We start from the raw sequence: 20,756 nt of genomic DNA on the forward strand, positions 1-20,756 counted from the left end.
GTCAGAAGGAAATAAAGGAGATGAAGAGAAAAAAAATTAGTTCAAACTTAAAATAATTAACAGATTATTTTTGAAAAATGTATAGGAAGCATGATACTTAATAGTGATCCTCTAAATGCTCTTCCATTAAAGTGAAAACAAGACAAGATTGCCCTCTTTAAAAACACTAGTCAATACTGTAGAGGAAGTTTTAGCTAATATGGTAAGACAAGAAAAAACCAAAAGGTATAGGGTTGGAAAGGAAGAGGCAACATTTTCAATATTAGCAGATGATATGGTTGCCTAAATAGTAACATCCAAGAGAATCAGCACACAAAGTATCAGAAAGTAATCAGTAATACAAAGTAGTAAAGTTGAATTTGGAACAGCAGCAGGTACAATTTCACCAAACCTACAAAAATAAAAACTTCGCCATTGACCACTAACAATCAAATGAAATACATAACTGAAAGGATTCAAACAGAAATTGTAAGATTCAAAATACATACAAAACAGTTAATGAGAAATTGACAATATGTTTTTAAGGACATAAGGGAAGCTCTGAATAAAAGAAGAGAGAAAACAGTTTCCCGGACAAGATGACTCAATATTTTAAAGATGTCAGTTAGTCTAAATTAATATATAAATTCAAGTCATTCCAAATAAAATCCCTGAGGCAGTTTTATACAATCTCAATTTAGCTAAGTAGGAACTCTGTTACCCAGAATTCTCTTCACTGAATGGTCCTGGGTTAGGATTGGCCATAAAAAACTTGTGTGAGGAATGAAAGGTGGAGGTAAAGCAGCAGCCATTTTTTTTTTAAGTGGCAGATCCTAATGCAGCTCATCCAGTAGCTGATGGACCCACCTTTCCTTCAACTTTGACCAGATCTTTTCCAGCTTCTCCCTATCTTGCATGAGTTCTGTGTGACAGATTGATGGTAAAGGGTTCCAGCTTATTCTGCAGGTCACCTGTATCACTGAAGTTGGAGGCTATGAGAGACAGACATAGGTTCTGGTTTGCCCTTGTGGTGCTGAATTGTCTTTGTTCTTCCCCATTTACATCCATCTTTCTTTCCCAGTGGCAGGTTCTGTTGACTTCAGGTCCAATACCAAACACAAAAACAAATAGCCTATAAGAAATGTGTAACTATTTTCCAAAATTGGATAAGGTTTAAGCCCTATCATAAAATCCTTCTTCTATCACTCATGGTGGTTGTTTTAGTTTCCTAGTTGCTAAAACACATACCATATAGTAGGTTGGTTTTGCAACAGGAATTTTGGGCTTATGGTTTCAGAGGCTAGAAGGCTTGCTTCTTTCTGGGGTTAATATCTTCTGGGTAGCTAGGAATCTTTGGGTTCCTTGGCTTTTCCATCACATGGCAATGTGCATGGTGATGTCCTTTCCCTTCTCCTCTGGATTCTATTGACTTCAGCCTTTTGGCTGCTCCATGGCTCTCTGTCCATCTGACTTTCACTCTGTTCACAATGGGCTCCAGTAATCTGGATCAAAGGCCAACTTGATTCATACGGACCATGCATAAACTGAAGTAACATCTTGAAGGGATCTTACTTCCAGTGGGTCCACACCCACCAGACTATGGGCCAAGATCAAGAACATGTCCAAACTGTGCTATACAAGTCTGTCATGGTTAGGGACAGGTGTCAACTTGGCCAAGTTGTGGTACCTGTTCATCTGATTGGGCAAGCGCTGGCCTGTCTGTTGCAATGAGGACATTTCATAGGATTAGGTCATGATCACATTAGCTACATCCACAGCTGATTCCATTTGTAATCAGTCAAAGGGGAGTGTCTTCTGCAATTAGTGATGCTAAATGCAATCATGGGAAGCCTTTTAAGGAGGACTCAGAGGAGACAGGTTGCATTCCTGCTTTGGCTGGTGAGCCTCTCCTGTGGAGTTCATCCAGGCCATCCATTGGAGTCATTGGTTTCGCAGCCTGCCCTGTGGATTTTGGACTCTGCTTTCCTACGGTCACGTGAGACACTTTCATAAATTTTATATTTGCAAGTGTTCCCTGTTGATTCTGTTTCTCTAGAGAACCCTAACTAATACATCTTGGTACCAGGAGTGGTTCTTAAGGAACCGAATCTTAAAAATGGGTTTTTATGAATGGTTTTCTACTCTGACTGGGCTCAGAGACACTAAGGACTCTGATTCCCGTAATCAGAATGACACTCCCAATCCATGGACTGAGTTGGCAAAGGAGATAGTCAAAATATCATCATTCGATTCTCCTAATGCTTGCTTGTACGAAGCCAGACTCTCGAGGATAATGTTTTTGACACCTTTACAGAGTTTTGTAGAAATAAGAGTTATAGAGATGTTGGTTGGTTGTTGTTAGATACACTGTCTACATTAAAGGGTGAAAGGGATGGGCTTAAGGCTTCAAACAAGAAGCTTAAGTGCTGTCTGAAAGATGTAGAGGTTTCTATGAGTATCCTGAAGGAAAATTTTATTTCCTGTAGCCGTAGACTTGAGATCTCTGAAAATCAGACTCAGAATCTTATTGTTAGAGTAGCAACTTTACAACGTAAACTGAAATCTCAGTCTTGCATGGTGTCTGCCATTAAAGTAGGGCATTGATTGGAAAGGAGTGGGACCCTGAAAAATGGGATGGTGACATATGGATTGATAATGACGTTGGGGGTGAGGTTGAAACCCTAGACCATGCTGAGCCTTCTTTAGATAACCCTGTAATAGTCTGCCCTGAGGATATAGCCGCCCCACCTCCAGCCTGCCTTGAGGAATTGGCCACCCAACCTCCTCCTGAAGGGATTAGCCCTAGAGTTATTAATCCTGTTTCACGAGATGAAACTGCAAATGAAAGCCCTGAAGCAAATGGCTTGGAAGATATTTCTAATTCTTTTCATGACCCACCCCCACCACCCCTCATTTCTTCTAGACCTATAACTAGACTAAAGTCCCAACAGGCCCCTAAAGGTGAGGTACAAAGTATCACACATGAGGAGGTACGTTATACTCCAAAAGAACTGTGTGAGTTTTCCAATTTATATAGACAGAAATCAGGGGAATATGTGTGGCAATGGATTTTAAGAGTGTGGGATAATGGTGGGAGGAATATAAGGCTGGATCAGGCTGAATTTATTGATATGGGCCCACTAAGCAGAGATTCTGCATTCAATGTTATAGCTAGAGCAGTTAGAAAAGGTGTTAACAGCTTGTTTGGGTGGTTGGTTGAAACATGGATCAAAAGGTGGCCAATATTACCTGAGGTTGAAATGCCAGAACTGCCCTGGTATAATGTAGATGAGGGGATCCAGAGGCTTAGAGAGATTGGGATGTTAGAGTGGATTTATCATGCCAAGCCTGCTCTTACACCCCAGGAATGTCCAGAGGATGCACCTTTTACCAGAACAGTGAGAAATAAGTTTGTGAGACTAGCACCATCATCCCTCAAGAGCTCTGTGGTTGCACTTCTCTGTAGGTCAGATATTACTGTAGGGGAACTGCTGTCACTGAGCTGGAATCCTTAAACACAATGGGGATGACAGGATCCGAGTTGGCAGAAGCCGGGTGGCAGCACTTAATCACCAAAGACAGGGTAGATGCGGCTATTATAATAGACAACAAACTCAAAGGAGGCATACAAAATTATATGACACACAGAGATTTGTGGCATTGGCTAGTAAATCATGGGGTGCCTAGAAATACAATAGAAGGGTAGTCTACTAAATTCTTGTCGGAGCTGTATAAACAAAAGAGTTCTAGGTCAAGGGAACAGAAGTCTAACCTGAATTACAAAAACACAGAGTCACGGCCCCTTAATCAATTTCCAGACTTGAAACAGTTTACAGACCCTGAGCCCCTTGAATGAAAGGGAGGCCAGGTCCCTATGGGGGAGAAACCTGTTACACTGCCACAAATTTATACTGTTAACCTTCCTCTAAGTCTTCCCCAAGGAGACTGACGGCCTTTTACCAGGGTAACTGTGCATTGGGGAAAAGGAAATGATCAGATATTTCGGGGGTTATTAGACACTGGTTCAGAAGTGACATTAATTCCAGGGGACCCAAAATGTCACTCTGGACCACCAGTCAGAGTGGGGGCTTATGGAGGCCAGGTGATCAATGGAATTTTAGCTCAGGTCCGTCTCACAGTGGGTCCAGTGGGCCCCCGGACCCATCCTGTAGTTATTTCCCCAGTTCTGGAATGTATAATTGGCATAGACATACTGAGCAACTGGCAGAATCCCCACGTTGGTTCTCTAACTCGTGCAGTGAGGGCTATTATGGTGGGAAAGGCCAAGTGGAAGCCACTAGAACTGCCCCTACCAAGCAAAATAGTAAATCAAAAGCAATACCGTATTCCTGGAGGGATTGCAGAGATTACTGCCACTCTTAAGGACTTGAAAGATGCAGGGGTGGTGATTCCCACCACATCCCCATTCAACTCTCCTATTTGGCCTGTGCAGAAAACAGATGGGTCTTGGAGAATGACAGTGGATTATCGTAAACTCAACCAGGTGGTAACTCCAATTGCAGCTGCTGTTCCAGATGTAGTATCATTGCTTGAGCAAATCAATACATCCCCTGGTACCTGGTATGCAGCTATTGATCTGGCAAATGCTTTTTTCTCAATAGCTATTAGTAAGGACCACCAGAAACAGTTTGCTTTCAGCTGGCAAGGTCAGCAATATACTTTCACTGTCCTACCTCAGGGGTATATCAACTCTCCAGCCCTATGTCATAATCTTGTTCGCAGAGACCTTGATCATTTCTCCCTCCCACAAGACATCACACTGGTCGATTATATTGATGATATCATGTTGATTGGACCTAGTGAGCAAGAAGTAGCAACTACTCTAGATTTACTGGTAAGGCATTTGCGTGTCAGAGGATGGGAGATAAATCCAACAAAAATACAGGGGCCTTCCACCTCAGTAAAATTTCTAGGTGTCCAGTGGTGTGGGGCATGTTGAGATATCCCTTCTAAGGTGAAGGATAAATTGCTGCATCTGGCCCCTCCCACAACCAAAAAAGAGGCACAACGCCTAGTTGGTCTTTTTGGATTTTGGCGACAACATATTCCTCATTTGGGTGTGCTACTCCGGCCCATTTATCGAGTGACCAGAAAAGCTGCTAATTTTGAGTGGGGACCTGAACAAGAGGAGGCTCTGCGACAGGTCCAGGCTGCTGTGCAAGCTGCTCTGCCACTTGGGCCATATGATCCAGCAGATCCAATGGTGCTGGAAGTGTCAGTGGCAAATAGAGATGCTGTCTGGAGCCTTTGGCAGGCCCCTATAGGAGAATCACAATGCAGACCCTTAGGATTTTGGAGCAAAGCCTTACCATCTGCTGCAGATAACTACTCTCCTTTTGAGAAACAGCTTTTGGCCTGCTACTGGGCCTTAGTAGAGACTGAACGCTTAACCATGGGCCACCAAGTTACCATGAGACCTGAGTTGCCTATCATGAGTTGGGTGTTGTCTGACCCACCAAGCCATAAAGTTGGGCGTGCACAGCAGCACTCTATTGTAAAGTGGAAATGGTATATACGAGATAGAGCCAGAGCAGGTCCTGAAGGCACAAGTAAGTTACATGAAGAAGTGGCACAAATGTCCATGGTTTCCACTCCTGCTGCCACATTACCTTCTCTTTCCCAGACCAGAGCTATGGCCTCTTGGGGAGTTCCTTACAGTGAGTTGACTGAGGAAGAGAAAACTCAGGCCTGGTTTACAGATGGTTCAGCATGATATGCAGGTACCACCCGAAAGTGGACAGCTGCAGCATTACAACCCCTTTCTGGGGTGTCCTTGAAGGACAGTGGTGAGGGGAGATCCTCCCAGTGGGCAGAACTTCGAGCAGTGCACCTGGTTGTTCATTTTGCTTGGAAGGAAAACTGGCCCGAGGTGCGTCTGTATACTGACTCATGGGCAGTTGCTAATGGTTTGGCTGGATAGTCAGGGACTTGGAAAGACCATAATTGGAAAATTGGTGACAAAGAGGTCTGGGGAAGAAGTATGTGGATAGACCTTTCTGAGTGGGCTAAAAACATGAAGATATTTGTGTCCCATGTGAATGCACACCAGAGGGTGACTTCAGCAGAGGAAGATTTTAATAATCAAGTGGATAAGATGACCCGTTCTATGGATACCAGTCAGCCTCTTTCCCCAGCAACTCCTGTTATTGCCCAATGGGCTCATGAACAAAGTGGTCATGGTGGTAGGGATGGAGGTTATGCATGGGCTCAGCAACTTGGGCTTCCACTCACCAAGGCTGACCTGGCTACAGCCACTGCTGAGTGCCCAATCTGCCAGCAGCAGAGACCCACACTCAGCCTCCGATATGGCACCATTCACCGAGGTGACCAGCCAGCTACATGGTGGCAGGTTGATTACATTGGACCACTCCCTTCATGGAAGGGGCAGCGATTTGTTCTAACTGGAATAGACACATACTCTGGATATGGGTTTGCTTTCCCTGCACGCAATGCTTCTGCCAAAACTACTATCCGTGGGCTTACAGAATGCCTTATCCATCGTCATGGTATTCCACATAATATTGCTTCGGATCAAGGAACACACTTCACAGCAAATGAAGTGCGGAATGGGCACATGCTCATGGAACTCTGGTCTTACCATGTTCCCCATCATCCAGAAGCAGCTGGATTGATAGAACGGTGGAATGGCCTTTTGAAAACTCAATTACGGTGCCAACCAGGTGGCAAAAACTTGAAAGGCTGGGGTAATGTTCTCCAGGAAGCTGTGTATGCTCTGAATCAGCGTCCACTGTATGGTGCTGTTTCTCCCATAGCCAGGATCCATGGGTCCAGGAACCAAGGGGTGGAAATGGGTGTGGTGCCACTCACTATTACTCCTAGTGATCCACTAGGAAAATTTTTGCTTCCTGTCCCTGCTACCCTGAGTTCTGCTGGTCTACAGGTTTTAGTTCCAAAATGGGGTATGCTTTCTCCAGGAGAAACAACAGTGATACCACTGAACTGGAAGTTAAGATTGCCACCTGACCACTTTGGGCTACTTATGCCTCTGGATCAACACACCAAGAAGGGGATTACATTATTGTCTGGGGCAACTGACCCTGACTATCAGAAGGAAGTAGGACTGCAACTACATAATGGAGGTAAAGAAGAGTTTTCTTGGAATATAGGAGATCCCCTAGGGCGTCTATTAGTACTACCATGCCCTGTGATCAAAATCAATGGAAAACTGCAACAACACAATCCAGGCAGGACCACTAATGGCTCTGAGACTTCGGGAATGAAGGTTTGTGTCACCCCCACCAGGCAAAGAACCACGGCCAGCTGAAGTGCTTGCTGAGGGGAAAGGGAACATGGAATGGGTAGTGGAAGAAGGTAGTGATAAATATGAACTTCGACCACGTGATCAGTTACAGAAACGAGGACTGTAATGCTGTTTTGTTTGTGTTATACTATTTAAGTTGTAAGATATCAAGTTTAAGAATGAATGTTGCCCAAGGATTTGCACCCTATTCTGGAGAGATTTAATATGTTTCCAGTTATATGCAGGACAGTTGAGTATTGTCAGGTAAAAGAAAAAAATGTGTGCTTATTTGTTTTCATTTGGAAATTAAGTATGGTCTAAGGTGATATATATATATATATATAGGTGCCAAGTTGATAAGGGGTGGACTGTCATGGTTAGGGACAGGTGTCAACTTGGCCAAGTTGTGGTACCTGTTCATCTGATTGGGCAAGCGCTGGCCTGTCTGTTGCAATGAGGACATTTCATAGGATTAGGTCATGATCACATTAGCTACATCCACAGCTGATTCCATTTGTAATCAGTCAAAGGGGAGTGTCTTCTGCAATTAGTGATGCTAAATGCAATCATGGGAAGCCTTTTAAGGAGGACTCAGAGGAGACAGGTTGCATTCCTGCTTTGGCTGGTGAGCCTCTCCTGTGGAGTTCATCCAGGCCATCCATTGGAGTCATTGGTTTCGCAGCCTGCCCTGTGGATTTTGGACTCTGCTTTCCTACGGTCACGTGAGACACTTTCATAAATTTTATATTTGCAAGTGTTCCCTGTTGATTCTGTTTCTCTAGAGAACCCTAACTAATACAAAGTCAATTCAGCACAATAGTTCTGCTGTTTTGATTAAATCCTAACTGATATAATCCCAAACAGTCATTCTGTAGAAGTGGACAGGCTGATCCAAAAATTAACTTGAAAGACAAAGAGGCCAAAAATAAGATACTTTTATTTTTAGAAAATAAAGGGCTGTAGTGGGGACTTGCCTTAGCAGATATCCAGATTTATTACACAGCTGTTTAATCAAAACAGTGTGATCTTGGTCAAAGGATAATGCAAAGAGACTAACAAGAGAATAGAGAGCTCACAAAAAATATTCAAACATACCTGAAAACATGATATATGAAAGCGGAAGTGATGCCAATCAATCGGGAGAGTGATGGACTATTTAATAAATGTTGCTATAGCAATATATCTATATGAGAAAAAAATAAATTATTTTCCTACTTCCTAGCATTAGAAAAATGCATTCTAGAATAATTCAAGCTCTAAATATGAAAAGAAAAACCCTAAAAAGAATAATAGGAGAATATTATTTTATATGGGGAGAATTTCTTTAAAAAAAAAAACCCAGAATTATAACTGTAAAGAAAAAGTTGAGAAATTTGACTATATTAAGAAAAAATAAAAAGTTTCTAAATGATAAAAGACACCAAAAAAATAAAACAACCCACAATTATAATACAAATTATGTTTTGGAAAAAGACTTTACATTACACACAATCAAAAAAAGGATTAATATCCAGAATATATAAGGCACTCCTGCAAATAATTAAGAAAAAAACAAGCAACCAACCAAAGGAGGGAAAATGAGAAAAGAATATAAAAGGCAATTCACAGATGAGGCTTACTGAAGAGAAAAAAATGTGCAAAGATGCTCAATCTCATCAGTAATTTTGTAAAATGCAAACAATACAAATGAGATACTGTCTTATACTCATCAGATTAATGAAAGTTAAAAAGTCAAGAGTATTAGTGAGGGTGTGGAAAAACAGGAAATCTCACACGTTGGTGAGCATAAATTGGAAGAACCACTATGGGGCTCAATTTAGCAATATCTATGGAAGTTGACGATCTAAGCACCCTATCCCAGATATGTATATTAGAGAAACTCTCACAAGGATTTTTATCGCAGTTTTGTAACAGCAAAGAATGAAAACTAAAGTTCTGTCAAAAGAAGAACCAATAAATAAATAAATTCAAACTTTAGGGATATCCAAATCAATAGGCCATGCCCTTGATCATGAGGCTTACTCTTTTTTTTTAATCTTTTTTTTTTTTTTGCAGCTTCATTCAGTGTTTTAACATGATTACTTTACAATTAGGTATTATTGTGCTGTCCATTTTTTAAATCTTTTATTGGAGTTGTTGTGTGGGTTATATATAGGTAATGCCAACCTTAGGCATTTTGCTTTTTATTTTTTTTATTTTTTTAATTTTTTTTATTAATTAAAGAAAAAAAGAAATTAACACAACATTTAGAAATCATTCCATTCTCCATATGCAATCAGTAATTCTTAACATCATCACATAGATGCATGATCATCATTTCTTAGTACATTTGCATCGATTTAGGAAAAGAACTAGCAAAACAACAGAAAAAGATATAGAATGTTAATATAGAGAAAAAAATAAAAATAATAATAATAGTAAAAAAAAGAAAAAGAAAAAAAAGACAAACAAACAAACAGACAGACAAAAAAAAACCTATAGCTCAGATGCAGCTTCATTCAGTGTTTTAACATGACTACTTTACAATTAGGTATTATTGTGCTGTCCATTTTTGAGTTTTTGTATCTAGTCCTGTTGCACAGTCTGTATCCCTTCAGCTCCAATTACCCATTATCTTACCCTGTTTCTACCTCCTGCTGGACTCTGTTACCAATGACATATTCCAAGTTTATTCTCGAATGTCGGTTCACATCAGTGGGACCATACAGTATTTGTCCTTTAGTTTTTGGCTAGACTCACTCAGCATATTATTACATGTTATTACATGCTTCATAAGTTTAGTCTGTCTTAAAGCTGCATAATATTCCATCGTATGTATATACAGTTTGTTTAGCCACTCATCTGTTGATGGACATTTTGGCTGTTTCCATCTCTTTGCAATTGTAAATAACGCGGCTATAAACATTGGTGTGCAAATGTCCGTTTGTGTCTTTGCCCTTAAGTCCTTTGAATAGATACCTAGCAATGGTATTGCTGGGTCATATGGCAATTCTATATTCAGTTTTTTGAGGAACCGCCAAACTGCCTTCCACAGTGGTTGCACCATTTGACATTCCCACCAACAGTGGATAAGTGTGCCTCTTTCTCCGCATCCTCTCCAGCACTTGTCATTTTCTGTTTTGTTGATAATGGCCATTCTGGTGGGTGTGAGATGATATCTCATTGTGGTTTTGATTTGCATTTCTCTAATGGCCATGGACATTGAGCATCTCTTCATGTGCCTTTTGGCCATTTGTATTTCCTCTTCTGAGAGGTGTCTGTTCAAGTCTTTTTCCCATTTTGTAATTGGGTTGGCTGTCTTTTTGTTGTTGAGTTGGACAATCTCTTTATAAATTCTGGATACTAGACCTTTATCTGATATGTCATTTCCAAATATTGTCTCCCATTGTGTAGGCTGTCTTTCTACTTTCTTGATGAAGTTCTTTGATGCACAAAAGTGTTTAATTTTGAGGAGCTCCCATTTATTTATTTCCTTCTTCAGTGCTCTTGCTTTAGGTTTAAGGTCCATAAAACCACCTCCAATTGTAAGTTTCATAAGATATCTCCCTACATTTTCCTCTAACTGTTTTATGGTCTTAGACCTAATGTTTAGAGGCTTACTTTTGTGAAGCTTATGCAGGTAGTGGAGAAGCTTAGACTACCTATAGGCATGCCTAAGAGTTACTTCTGCAGGACCTCTGTTGTTACTTAGATGTGGCCTCACTCTCTCTAAGCCCAACTCTGCAAGTGAAATCATTGCCCTCCCCCTTATGTGGGACATGACATCCAAGGGTGAAAGTCTCCCTGGCGACATGGGAAATGACTCCCAGTGATGAATTCAGACCTGGCACCATGGGATCAACAATTACGTCCTGACCAAAAGGGGGAAAAGAAGTGTAGTTAAGAAATTATCAGTGGCAGAGAGAGTTCAAATAGAGTCAAGAGACTACTCTGGAAGTTGCTCTTATCCACGCTTCTGGTAGACCTTGCTATCTATCATAACCTGCCAACCCCCAACTGGGACCATTCCAGCCAATCCTAAAGAACACCTAGGGCAATAAAACAAGATTTCACAAGGGTTCCATGCACTAGAGTAACTTTCCAGAAACCTACAACCTCCAGATGGGTCCCTGGTCCAAATCAGTCCTGAAACCTAGCCCAGCCTCTCCAGAACATCAGATAGTTCCATCTCCCAACCCATATTAGTGACAGACCCTTCCAATATCAAAAATTTAGAATTGCCATAGCCCAAACAACACTAAAGAGAGGTATGGAAATCAACAGTAATGGTGGAATTATACAAAGAAGATAGGACTTAAGTGAATATGAGTGCTGAATCATTAAATTGCTATCTCTTTTAGTCTCCACTATTCTAAAGCAGCTAGAAGTAAAACCCAAAAATTGTGAAATTGTAACCCATGTTAATGTCTGAAATATGTTCTATAATTAGCTGTGGTGCTGTGCTTTGAAGTTTATGGCTTTTTTGTATATATGTCACAAAAAAAGAAGGAAAAAACGTTGATTGTGATGATAAAAAGTATTTAAGCCCTCTAGCCTCCTATATTCTGGAGCAGCTAGAAGGAAAAATATGAGGGGATCATATGGTAGCCCATGACAAAATCTGGGATCTGTCCTGTAACCACTTGTTGAAGAGTGCTTTGAAAATTGTTGCTTTTTTCTTTCTTTTCTTTGTATATATGTTATCCTGTACAATAAAAAAAAGTGAAAAAAAGGAATCAATAAATAAATTCATAGTTATTCATCTACAGGAATAGCATACAACAATGGAAGGAATTAGACCTACATTCATGTATCAATATGGATAAATCTTAAAATCATAATGTTAAGTTAAACAAAAGGAACTTTCAGAATCATATGTACTTCTTTTATGCAAATTTTAAAGATGCCCCCAAACAATGCCAAATATCGTTTATGGAAACATCTATGTGTAATAAAAATATTAAAAGGTGGATTTAAAGAATAAACACAAATTACTTCTTGGGACCCAGGACTAGAAATGGGATCCAGGAAGGGTCCAGATAAGATTTCATCTGTAGATGTAACATTTAGAATAAAGATTCAAAACTAATATGGTGAAAAAAACTAATAATTTTAGTTATTATTATTATAATAATAATAATATTATATTTATATTAATATTATAAGTGAGTGAAATATTAATATTTATTAAATCTTTTTATAGGTTGAAAGTATCCATATTAAAAAAAAAGAGAAAAATAAATACTAGTGGGTACCTGTGGCCCCTCCTCAGCCTCCATTTCTCCTGAGAGTTCAGGTATGTGGTTTGACTTTCCTTTCCTGAGGAACTTGCTCTGCACATCAGCCCCAGAAAGTACATTCTGAATCCAGAAAGCAGGTTTCTCAGAATTGGTTGAGTTTCTAATGCACTCAATGGGAAGGAGCTAATTTGCCTTGTCCACTGGGAATTCTCTCTGCTTCCCCAAAGACTGGCCTGGGACTCTTCCAAGTCTGGCACTTCTGCTGAACTTAAATCCAGGATGCCATGTTGTTTGAAAGTCTGTTGTGGGTCTGACCTCTCTTGGACCTGGACGGCTGCAGCTTTCTTGGCCCAAGTTTGCCTTGCTACAGTCAGTATCTGGGCTGATATGACTTTCCTTTTCCTGGCAGCCAGGGAAGCACAGTCTTACCTTTTCAACTCTATCTCCACTGCTTCAGCTCAAAATAGTGTGGATTTGAGAACTTTGTTTTCCATTTACCTGGCCTGTGGACTCTTTGAAAGGTAGGTATTTTATTCCCGTCTCTCTCCGTTCTTCCTCTTTCCCATTTCTCTGTTTTTACATTTGCTTCCCTGTTTCCTCATCAGTGTTAAATATTGGACTTGTGTGTTTATTTCGCTCTGATCAGGTCCAGTGCTTCCATTCTTTTTGATGTTTTAGTCTTGTGCCTGAATTTCTATTTGTCCTCTCTGTGGAAAGACAATATTGCTCGATTGGAGAAAATACCACTTGATGTTCTCTGCATGGAGTGAAGATCAGTAAGAACTGCCCATAGTACAGACCCATGTGAAAATCACTAGGACCTCTGAATATGCTCATTACTTGCATGGAGGTAGAAGGACAACCTTACCCAAGTATAGGATCTGAAATCCCAGGAGATGGTAGCCATTGAAGTCCCATTCATCTCAGGTGATTTCTATTCAAGACTTTCTTTTGCCCTTCGAATTCTAGCCAAGGCCTTCTACTAAATTAGCTCAGAGCTAATGGGAGGTGGCACAAACAGCGGTATGAGAACCCAAAACAGAGGTTCTCCCAGGTATCTGCACTGATTCTAGGAAACTTCCTTGGGTTAACAAGTAATGTTTTTCAGCTAGCTCCTCAGCTTTCAGCCTCTAGCATCCAGGGTTAGTACTCAAAAAGATTTATGACTTTTCCCATGGAGACATTTTCTTTATTGCAAAATTTTTCATGGGTTTTGGATTTGGCTGGAGTGACCCAGTGACCTGAGAAAGTTGTAGCTTGCTGTTAGGCTGATTTCAATAAATTATAAACTGAAGTAGCCACACTGAGTGAAGCTGCCCATCCAGTCCTAGTTATATGAACAGGGGTTTAAGATGTTAGTGCTCTCGTATTTCATATTACCAAGCTGGATCCAAATGGAAATTTTACTCGACATGACCACTTAACAGGGAATACCATATCAGAGTTATTTTTAAAAGGCAGTCCTCTTTTCCTACAACACTTTCATACTTTCCATGTTTTATAAGAGTCTCTGCGTGATGTCTTGGATGAAGGGATGCAGCACACAGAAAAAAAGAGTTAACACAAAGTTACCTTAATTGACTTTCACCTTTCAGGACGATGGCTGAGTTGTGCAGGGTCACAGGTCTCCTTTTTGCTGCTTATTCTACAGGACGGCATCACCTCGTGGTCAGTGAGTTAAAATCCTGGGCTCAACTGCTGACTGAGGGAGTCTGCTGTTGACCTTGAATGATTTGCACATTCTCTATGGAATGCTCTTTTTCCTGTTTGGTGTCTGGGTAACAAACCCACACTTCTGAGTGTATCCCTTTAGTTAATTAGGAAGGATGGGCTGTTAGTGAACCAGAGGTGAGAAATTCCCATATTTCAGAAGCATAGAAATTTCACTTTATGGGGCAATTAGTGAGGGAGTTAAAAAATATGATTCTTAAGCCCCATCCCAGGTCTGCTGAAATGGAAGATATCAGGGTGTGGATCAGAATTCTGTATTTTAAAATATCACTCCGATTGGTCTGGTGCAGGTTTGGGAGCCATGGCTAAAGAACAAACTCTCCAAGTGCTTGGGCAGGGTACATCCACTGCAAAAGCTGAGGGGTCAGATGTGCAGTTAAAATAAAATAGGCCATGGGGTCAGAAATACAACCCCCTTACAAGCAATTGAGCAGACGGGAGCTGGACTAGATGGAGTTGCTGAGAAAGCCTGGACTTTGTTTTTTTAGTAAGTCCTTAAGCTTAAATATGGATTCTGAAAGAACCTTAAATGACATCAGGCTCAGCATCAACCAGCTGTGTGATCTTAGGCAAGCTACTTTCTTCTCTGGGCATCAGCTGTAAAATATGGTAAAATGAAGATTTGGGCTTGTTGATTTCTGTGTTGTTTCTATGACACTTTAACCCTTAGCCAAGGTCTTCATTGACGTTAATATGCTACAATTCAAAATGCTGTGCATTATCTTGACTCGTTGTAATGGTTTGTCCCACTGAGCCTGTTTTCAGCCATGGTCATCCCAAGCAGTGCAAATGCCATGCCCAGCCACTGGGTCACTGCAGTTGCCCACAGGGCTCAAATCGTTCCAGATGGTTCAAATCACTCAAATCATTCTGCCATCTTAGGCTGGAAGTGCAACCACTAAGAAGCTGAGTTCTAGGGAAGGGAGGTGGAAATCTGGATTGCAAAAGGGTATGGAAGAAAAGGTGGTTTCTTTTCTTCCACTGGAGAGTGGTAAGTATCCTACCAGATATCTCTACTCCAGGTAGAGTAATTCTGTCTGCTGCCTGCTGTTTCTGAAAATGGCCAAAGGATGCTCCATTAACTGGTAAAGACTGAGTACTTTTCAGTTGCCTTGATCACCTTGATCCTGGGTCCTGCAGCCGTAGGCAGGAGAAGTGTGTAATGGTTAGGGTCGCTAGCACCTGTGTTGGCCCAAGCCTGGTCAACGAGAGGAGGCTTAGCAAAGAAGGGCTACATCAGTGGCATCATCTGTGAAGACAAGAAATAATAAAATGTTCACCATGATCAGAAGGGAATGAAAAGAAAAGAATTTACCAAAAAGTTATCAGAGGACCCAGCAATTTTACTTCTAGATATATACCACCGAAGAACTGTGAACAGGGCCTCAAACATATACTGGTACACCATTGCTCATAATGGCCGAAAGGTGGATACAATGGAAGTGCCCATCAAGAGATGAATGGATAAAGAAAATGTAATAAATGCACATGACAGAGTATTATCCAGTCATAAAAAAGAATGAAGTTCTGACACATGCTACAGCATGGATGAATTTTGAATGCATTATGGTAATAAAATAACCCAGACACAAGAAGAAAATATTGCATGATTCCACTTGCATGAAATATCTAAAATAAGCAAACTGTAAAGACAGAAAGTAGATTAGAGGTTACCAAGAGCTTCAGGGAGGAAGGAATGGGAGTTAAGACTTACTGCATAGAGAGTTTCTGTTTGGGGTGATGAAAAATGTGTAGTAGATGGTGGTGATAGTAGTACAACATTATAAATATAATTAATGCCACTGAACTGTACATTTAAAAATAGTTAAAATGGCAAATTATGGTATTTAAATGTTACCCCAATAAAAACCAAAAAAAAGCTATGCTTTTTTTTTTTTGCATAAGATTTTACAATGATTAGATATTCTTTGTGGTTTATTAGTTTAATCAATAAAAATATAATAAAATGCTAAAAAAAGAAGAGTTTGGAGAGCCCCAGGCTGAGGAGTCAGGTTATAGATTTTATTACATTTTTGTTAGAGTCAATTAAAAATTCAATGTAGGAAACATGTATTGAGCATCAACTATGCATCATAAACTGTGCAAGACTTGAGCAACAAGAGAAGCAAGGCATGGTCCCTTTGTTTAGACGTTCATAATCAAGTAGGGAAGTTCTACCTAAGGACAAACACGAAATATTGATTCTGTCAATGACAGCAGAGCAGGGGAAGAAGTTAAGGGTGTCTTGGGCAGCAGGCAAAATGAGATGACATTTGACGGGTCCTTAGCCTGACATTCAAAAAAGAGTTTACAGGGCGGGCCATGGTGGCTCAGCAGGCAAGAATGCTTGCCTGCCATGCCAGAGGACCCGGGTTCGATTCCCGGTGCCTGTCCATGTAAAAAAACAAAACAAAACAAAAAAACAGAGTTTACTAGGAGAAGAAGGGAGTGGACGGACCTTCCAGGTCGAGGAGAAAGAATTAGCAAAGACAGGAAGGTACAAAAGAGCATCGTGCTTTTCGGGAAAGTGGGAAGCAGGTTGAAATTGTGTGGATGACAGGTGTATGCAGGGAAGGTGAGGGTGGAAGGGTGAAGGTTTGCAGCCTTGCTGAGGAGCTAGATCAAGCTGCATGAGTGAGTGTGCAGGGCTCTCGAAGCATTTTAGTAAAGGATTCTCATACTAAATAGTCACATCTGTGTTTGAGAAGTATTGTCCTGGAAGCAGTGTGGAGGACAAATGGGCCCAGGGCAGAGGACAAGAATGGAACTGGGAGACGTAGGAGGTCAGGGAAGAAAGGCAGTGGCAGAGAGGCTGGAGCATCTTTTGGATTGTCACAGAATGGACCTGAGTGCAGTGTGGAGGTGGGCAACAGGTGAGAGGGTGGGGCAAAGAATCATTCTCTGCTTTCCGGCTTGGATAATGGGCTCCAGAGACACCACCCTCCCCTCCCGCCCAGTCTGCATCCATTGGGCTGGGGCAGAATGTGGTTCTCTGCTTTCATCGCAGTCATCCCAGATAACTTGGATGCAAGTGGTCTAGGACATACTTGAAGCAACGGTGTATTACATGATAAGTTCCTAGAGATCCCATAAGAAAAAACTACTTAAAAACAAACTTTTGCAGAACTTTTTAGGAACTGTGTAATATTCCCAAAGTGGCTGTGACCCTTGAAAAAAAAATACACCCCCACACATATAGGTATGCATGGATGTTTATAATTATATACATGTATATATATATATATATTTATATCATATAAATTGTGACATATTATCCACTGCTTCAGTTTGTTAAAGCTGCTGGAATGCAATATACCAGAAATGGGTTGGCTTTTATAATGCGGATTCATTAGTTTACAATTTACAGCTCTTAGGCCATGAAAGTGTCCAAATTAAGGCAGCACAAGGAGGATACCTTCTCTGAGGAAAGGCTGCTGGCATCTGGGGCTCCTCTGTCACATGGGAGGGCACAGGCCAGCATCTCTGGTCCTTTGCTCCTAGGTTTTGTTGCTTTCAGCTCCTGGTTCCAGTGGCCTCCTCTCTGAGCTTCTGTGGGTCTTCTCTTAGCACCTCTGGGAATTTTCTCCCAGTAAGTGCTCTCTCTCCATGTTTCTCTCTGCTTTTTCTGTCCTTTATCCTCTCATAAAGCACTCCAGTAAAAGGATTAAGACCCTCCTTGAACGGAGTGGGTCACATCAGTTGAAATAACCTGACCAAAAGGTCCCACCCACAACAGGTCTGCACCCACAGGAATGGATTAAAAGAACACAGCCTTTTCTGGAGAACATAACAGCTTCAAACCAGCACACCCACACACTGAAAAGCACACAAAACAGAAATGTACAGGTTGGTGACTGATTATAGAAACAAACATCTGTGTGACCACTGTGCAGGTCAGGAAATGGGGAACACTGCTAGCACCCCAGAACCCCACTTCATACCCTCTCTTGGCCACTGCTCTCTTGCCATTTCCCCCAATAGTGATGAATGTCCTTTTGTCCCCCAACACGTTTTCAAATTTAATACCAAACAAAAGCAATTTTTCCTAAAACGAAGGAAATCTGAATAAATTGTGGATGTAGTTAATAATAAGAATTCAATATTGGTTCAATTAGTTAATAATAAGAATTCAATATTGGTCCAATAATTGTGACAAACATACTCTACTAAGGAAATAGGGGAAACCAGGTGTGGGGTATATGGGAGTTCTGTGCTGAATGCAGAACTGTGTTGTCAATCTAAAGCTATCCTAAAAGACAAAGAGTTATTAAAAAAAATCTTCCTTAATTTTCTCTTTCCCAATTTGGTTATTTTTTCCCTCAGCTTCCTAGTCTGATTGAGTTCAGGGCTCCTGAAACAGCCTGTGGGCCAATGTATACAGTACTGTAACAAAACTGTGATCTGCTCTGTGTCTACATGAGCTAAGCTGTGGCCGTTTATCAGTTGAACTCCTCTGTACCTTCGGGTGGCTTTCCACAGCTGTGAGCTTACAGGAAGGCCGTTTATGTGGAGGGAGGCATTTGCTTTTGTGTAGATAAAGGTGAGAATACCCCAAAGCATATGAAGAGAGGGTGCAGAGGAGACAAGGATGAATTGTGGACTCTGGAATCTTTTGTTCCCTCCCATGTTGCCAGGGAGACTTTCATCCCTGGATGTCATTTCCCACGTAGTGGGGAGGGGAATGATTTCACTTGCAGAGTTGTGATTAGACAGAGTGAGGCCACATCTGAACAACAAAAGAGGTCCTCTGGAGGTGACTCTTAGGCATGCCTATAGGTAAGAGCCTGGAATCTTAACGATACTTACCTTCTGGATGCTTACCATTGAATGAGGAACTATTTAGCAGTCCCTCTTCCTGGAGTTGTTTTTTTCTTCTTCTAAATGTAATTTTAGAACATTTCATTTATTTAAGAATTTTGTTTAGAAATTTCTAAAATTTACAGACATTCTGCACACACTGAGCTGCTATTTATTTATTTATTTTAAAACAGGGTTAGAATCACAGACTCCAGCCATCTCTGGTACATCACAGCCCTTTCGTTCATCACAGAAGGGAGCTGAAGGATCTGCTTAGATGCAAGCCTTCAGCCACCAGGATACCTGGTCAAGCGTGATTGTGAAAACCTTGTGTCTGATGCTCCTTTTAACCAAGGTATGGACATATGAGTAAAAAGAAAAATAAGAATAAAAAATAAATAGTAGGCAGGGAATAAAGGGTAAAAAATTGGGTAGATGGAAAGTACTAGTGGTCAGTGAGAGGGAGGGGTAAGGGATATGGGATGGATGAGTCTTTTCTTTTCTCTTTTTATTTCTTTTTCTGGAGTGATGCAAATGTTCAAAAAAATGACCATGGTGATGAATACACAACTATGTGATGCTATTGTGAGCCACTGATTGTATACCATGTGTGCCAGTTCGAAAGGATAAATGTACCCTAGAAAAGCCATATTTTAATCCTAATTCCATTTTGTAAAGGCAACTGTTTCTTCTAATCCCTATTCAGTACTGTATGTTTGAAACTTAAATTAAATCCTCTCCCTGGAGATGTGACTCAATCAAGAGTGGTTGTTAAACTGGATTAAATGGAGACATGTCTCCACCCATTCCAGGTGGGTCTTGATTAGTTTACTGGAATCCTATAAAAGAGGAAACATTTTGGAGAATGTGAGAGATTCTGAGAGAGCGGAATGATATAGCATCAGAAGCAGAGAGTCCACCAGCCAGCGACCTTCAGAGATGAAGAAGGAAAATGCCTCCCGGGGAGCTTCATGAAACAGGAAGCCAGGAGAAAAAGCTAACAGATGACACCGTGTTCACCACGTGTCTTTCCAGATGAGAGAGAAACCCTGACAGTGTTTGCCACAGGCCTTTCCACTTGTGAGAGAAACCCTGAACTTCATCGGCCTTCTTGAATTAAGGTATCTTTTCCTGGATGCCTTAGATTGGACATTTCTATAGACTTGCTTTAATTGGGACATTTCCATGGCCTAAAAACTGTTAACTTGCAACTTATTAAATTCCCCTTTTTAAAAGCCATTGAATTTCTGGTATATTGTATTCCAGCAGCTAGTAAACTAGAACACCATGTATGGACTGTATGTGTGTGAAGATTTCTCAATAAAAATATTAAAAAATAAAAACAAAAAACAAAACATCCTGTCTCTCAAACAGCTGCATTATTTGTTTAAAACAATGTTTAAATTAAAAAAAAAAAAAAAAGGAAAGAAAGCTCTCTGGTCAAGCAGAGCGAGTCCCGTCAGTTAAAGGGTTGGCGGTGGAGCAAGGTGTGGTGACCATTTGGAGAGACAGATTGGTAGGCAGGCAGCAGTGCACCCTCTGCCCTCCTCAGGCTGGGCTGGGCCCAACACCTCCAAGTTCACATCAAGGTTTACGAGGGTCATTTTGTTTGGGCTGTACTTGACAGTTTCACAGATTGCTCTGCAAAGGTTTTTATTAGTTTTTTTTCCAGCGGTTGCTCCAGGCCCCTTCTGGCTGCCCAGCCTTCCAGGCCACTTTGGAATCCCCTGGTAATTGACTCAAGTTAT

At 41.0% G+C, this 20,756-nt stretch overlaps 1 long non-coding RNA gene across 3 annotated transcripts in view; it reads left to right on the forward strand.

The window, feature by feature from the left end:
* Positions 1 to 20,756, forward strand: part of LOC143673628 (uncharacterized) — an 80,143-nt gene that overhangs the window by 38,346 nt on the left and 21,041 nt on the right. For all 3 annotated transcript variants that reach the window (XR_013170487.1, XR_013170489.1, XR_013170488.1), the window contains 2 exons: positions 12,444 to 12,536; positions 19,203 to 19,363. This is a non-coding gene — a long non-coding RNA (uncharacterized LOC143673628). The remainder of the gene's footprint in view (positions 1 to 12,443; positions 12,537 to 19,202; positions 19,364 to 20,756) is intronic.

This window comes from Tamandua tetradactyla, chromosome 2 (genome assembly GCF_023851605.1).
Source record: "Tamandua tetradactyla isolate mTamTet1 chromosome 2, mTamTet1.pri, whole genome shotgun sequence".
Lineage (NCBI taxonomy): Eukaryota > Metazoa > Chordata > Mammalia > Pilosa > Myrmecophagidae > Tamandua > Tamandua tetradactyla.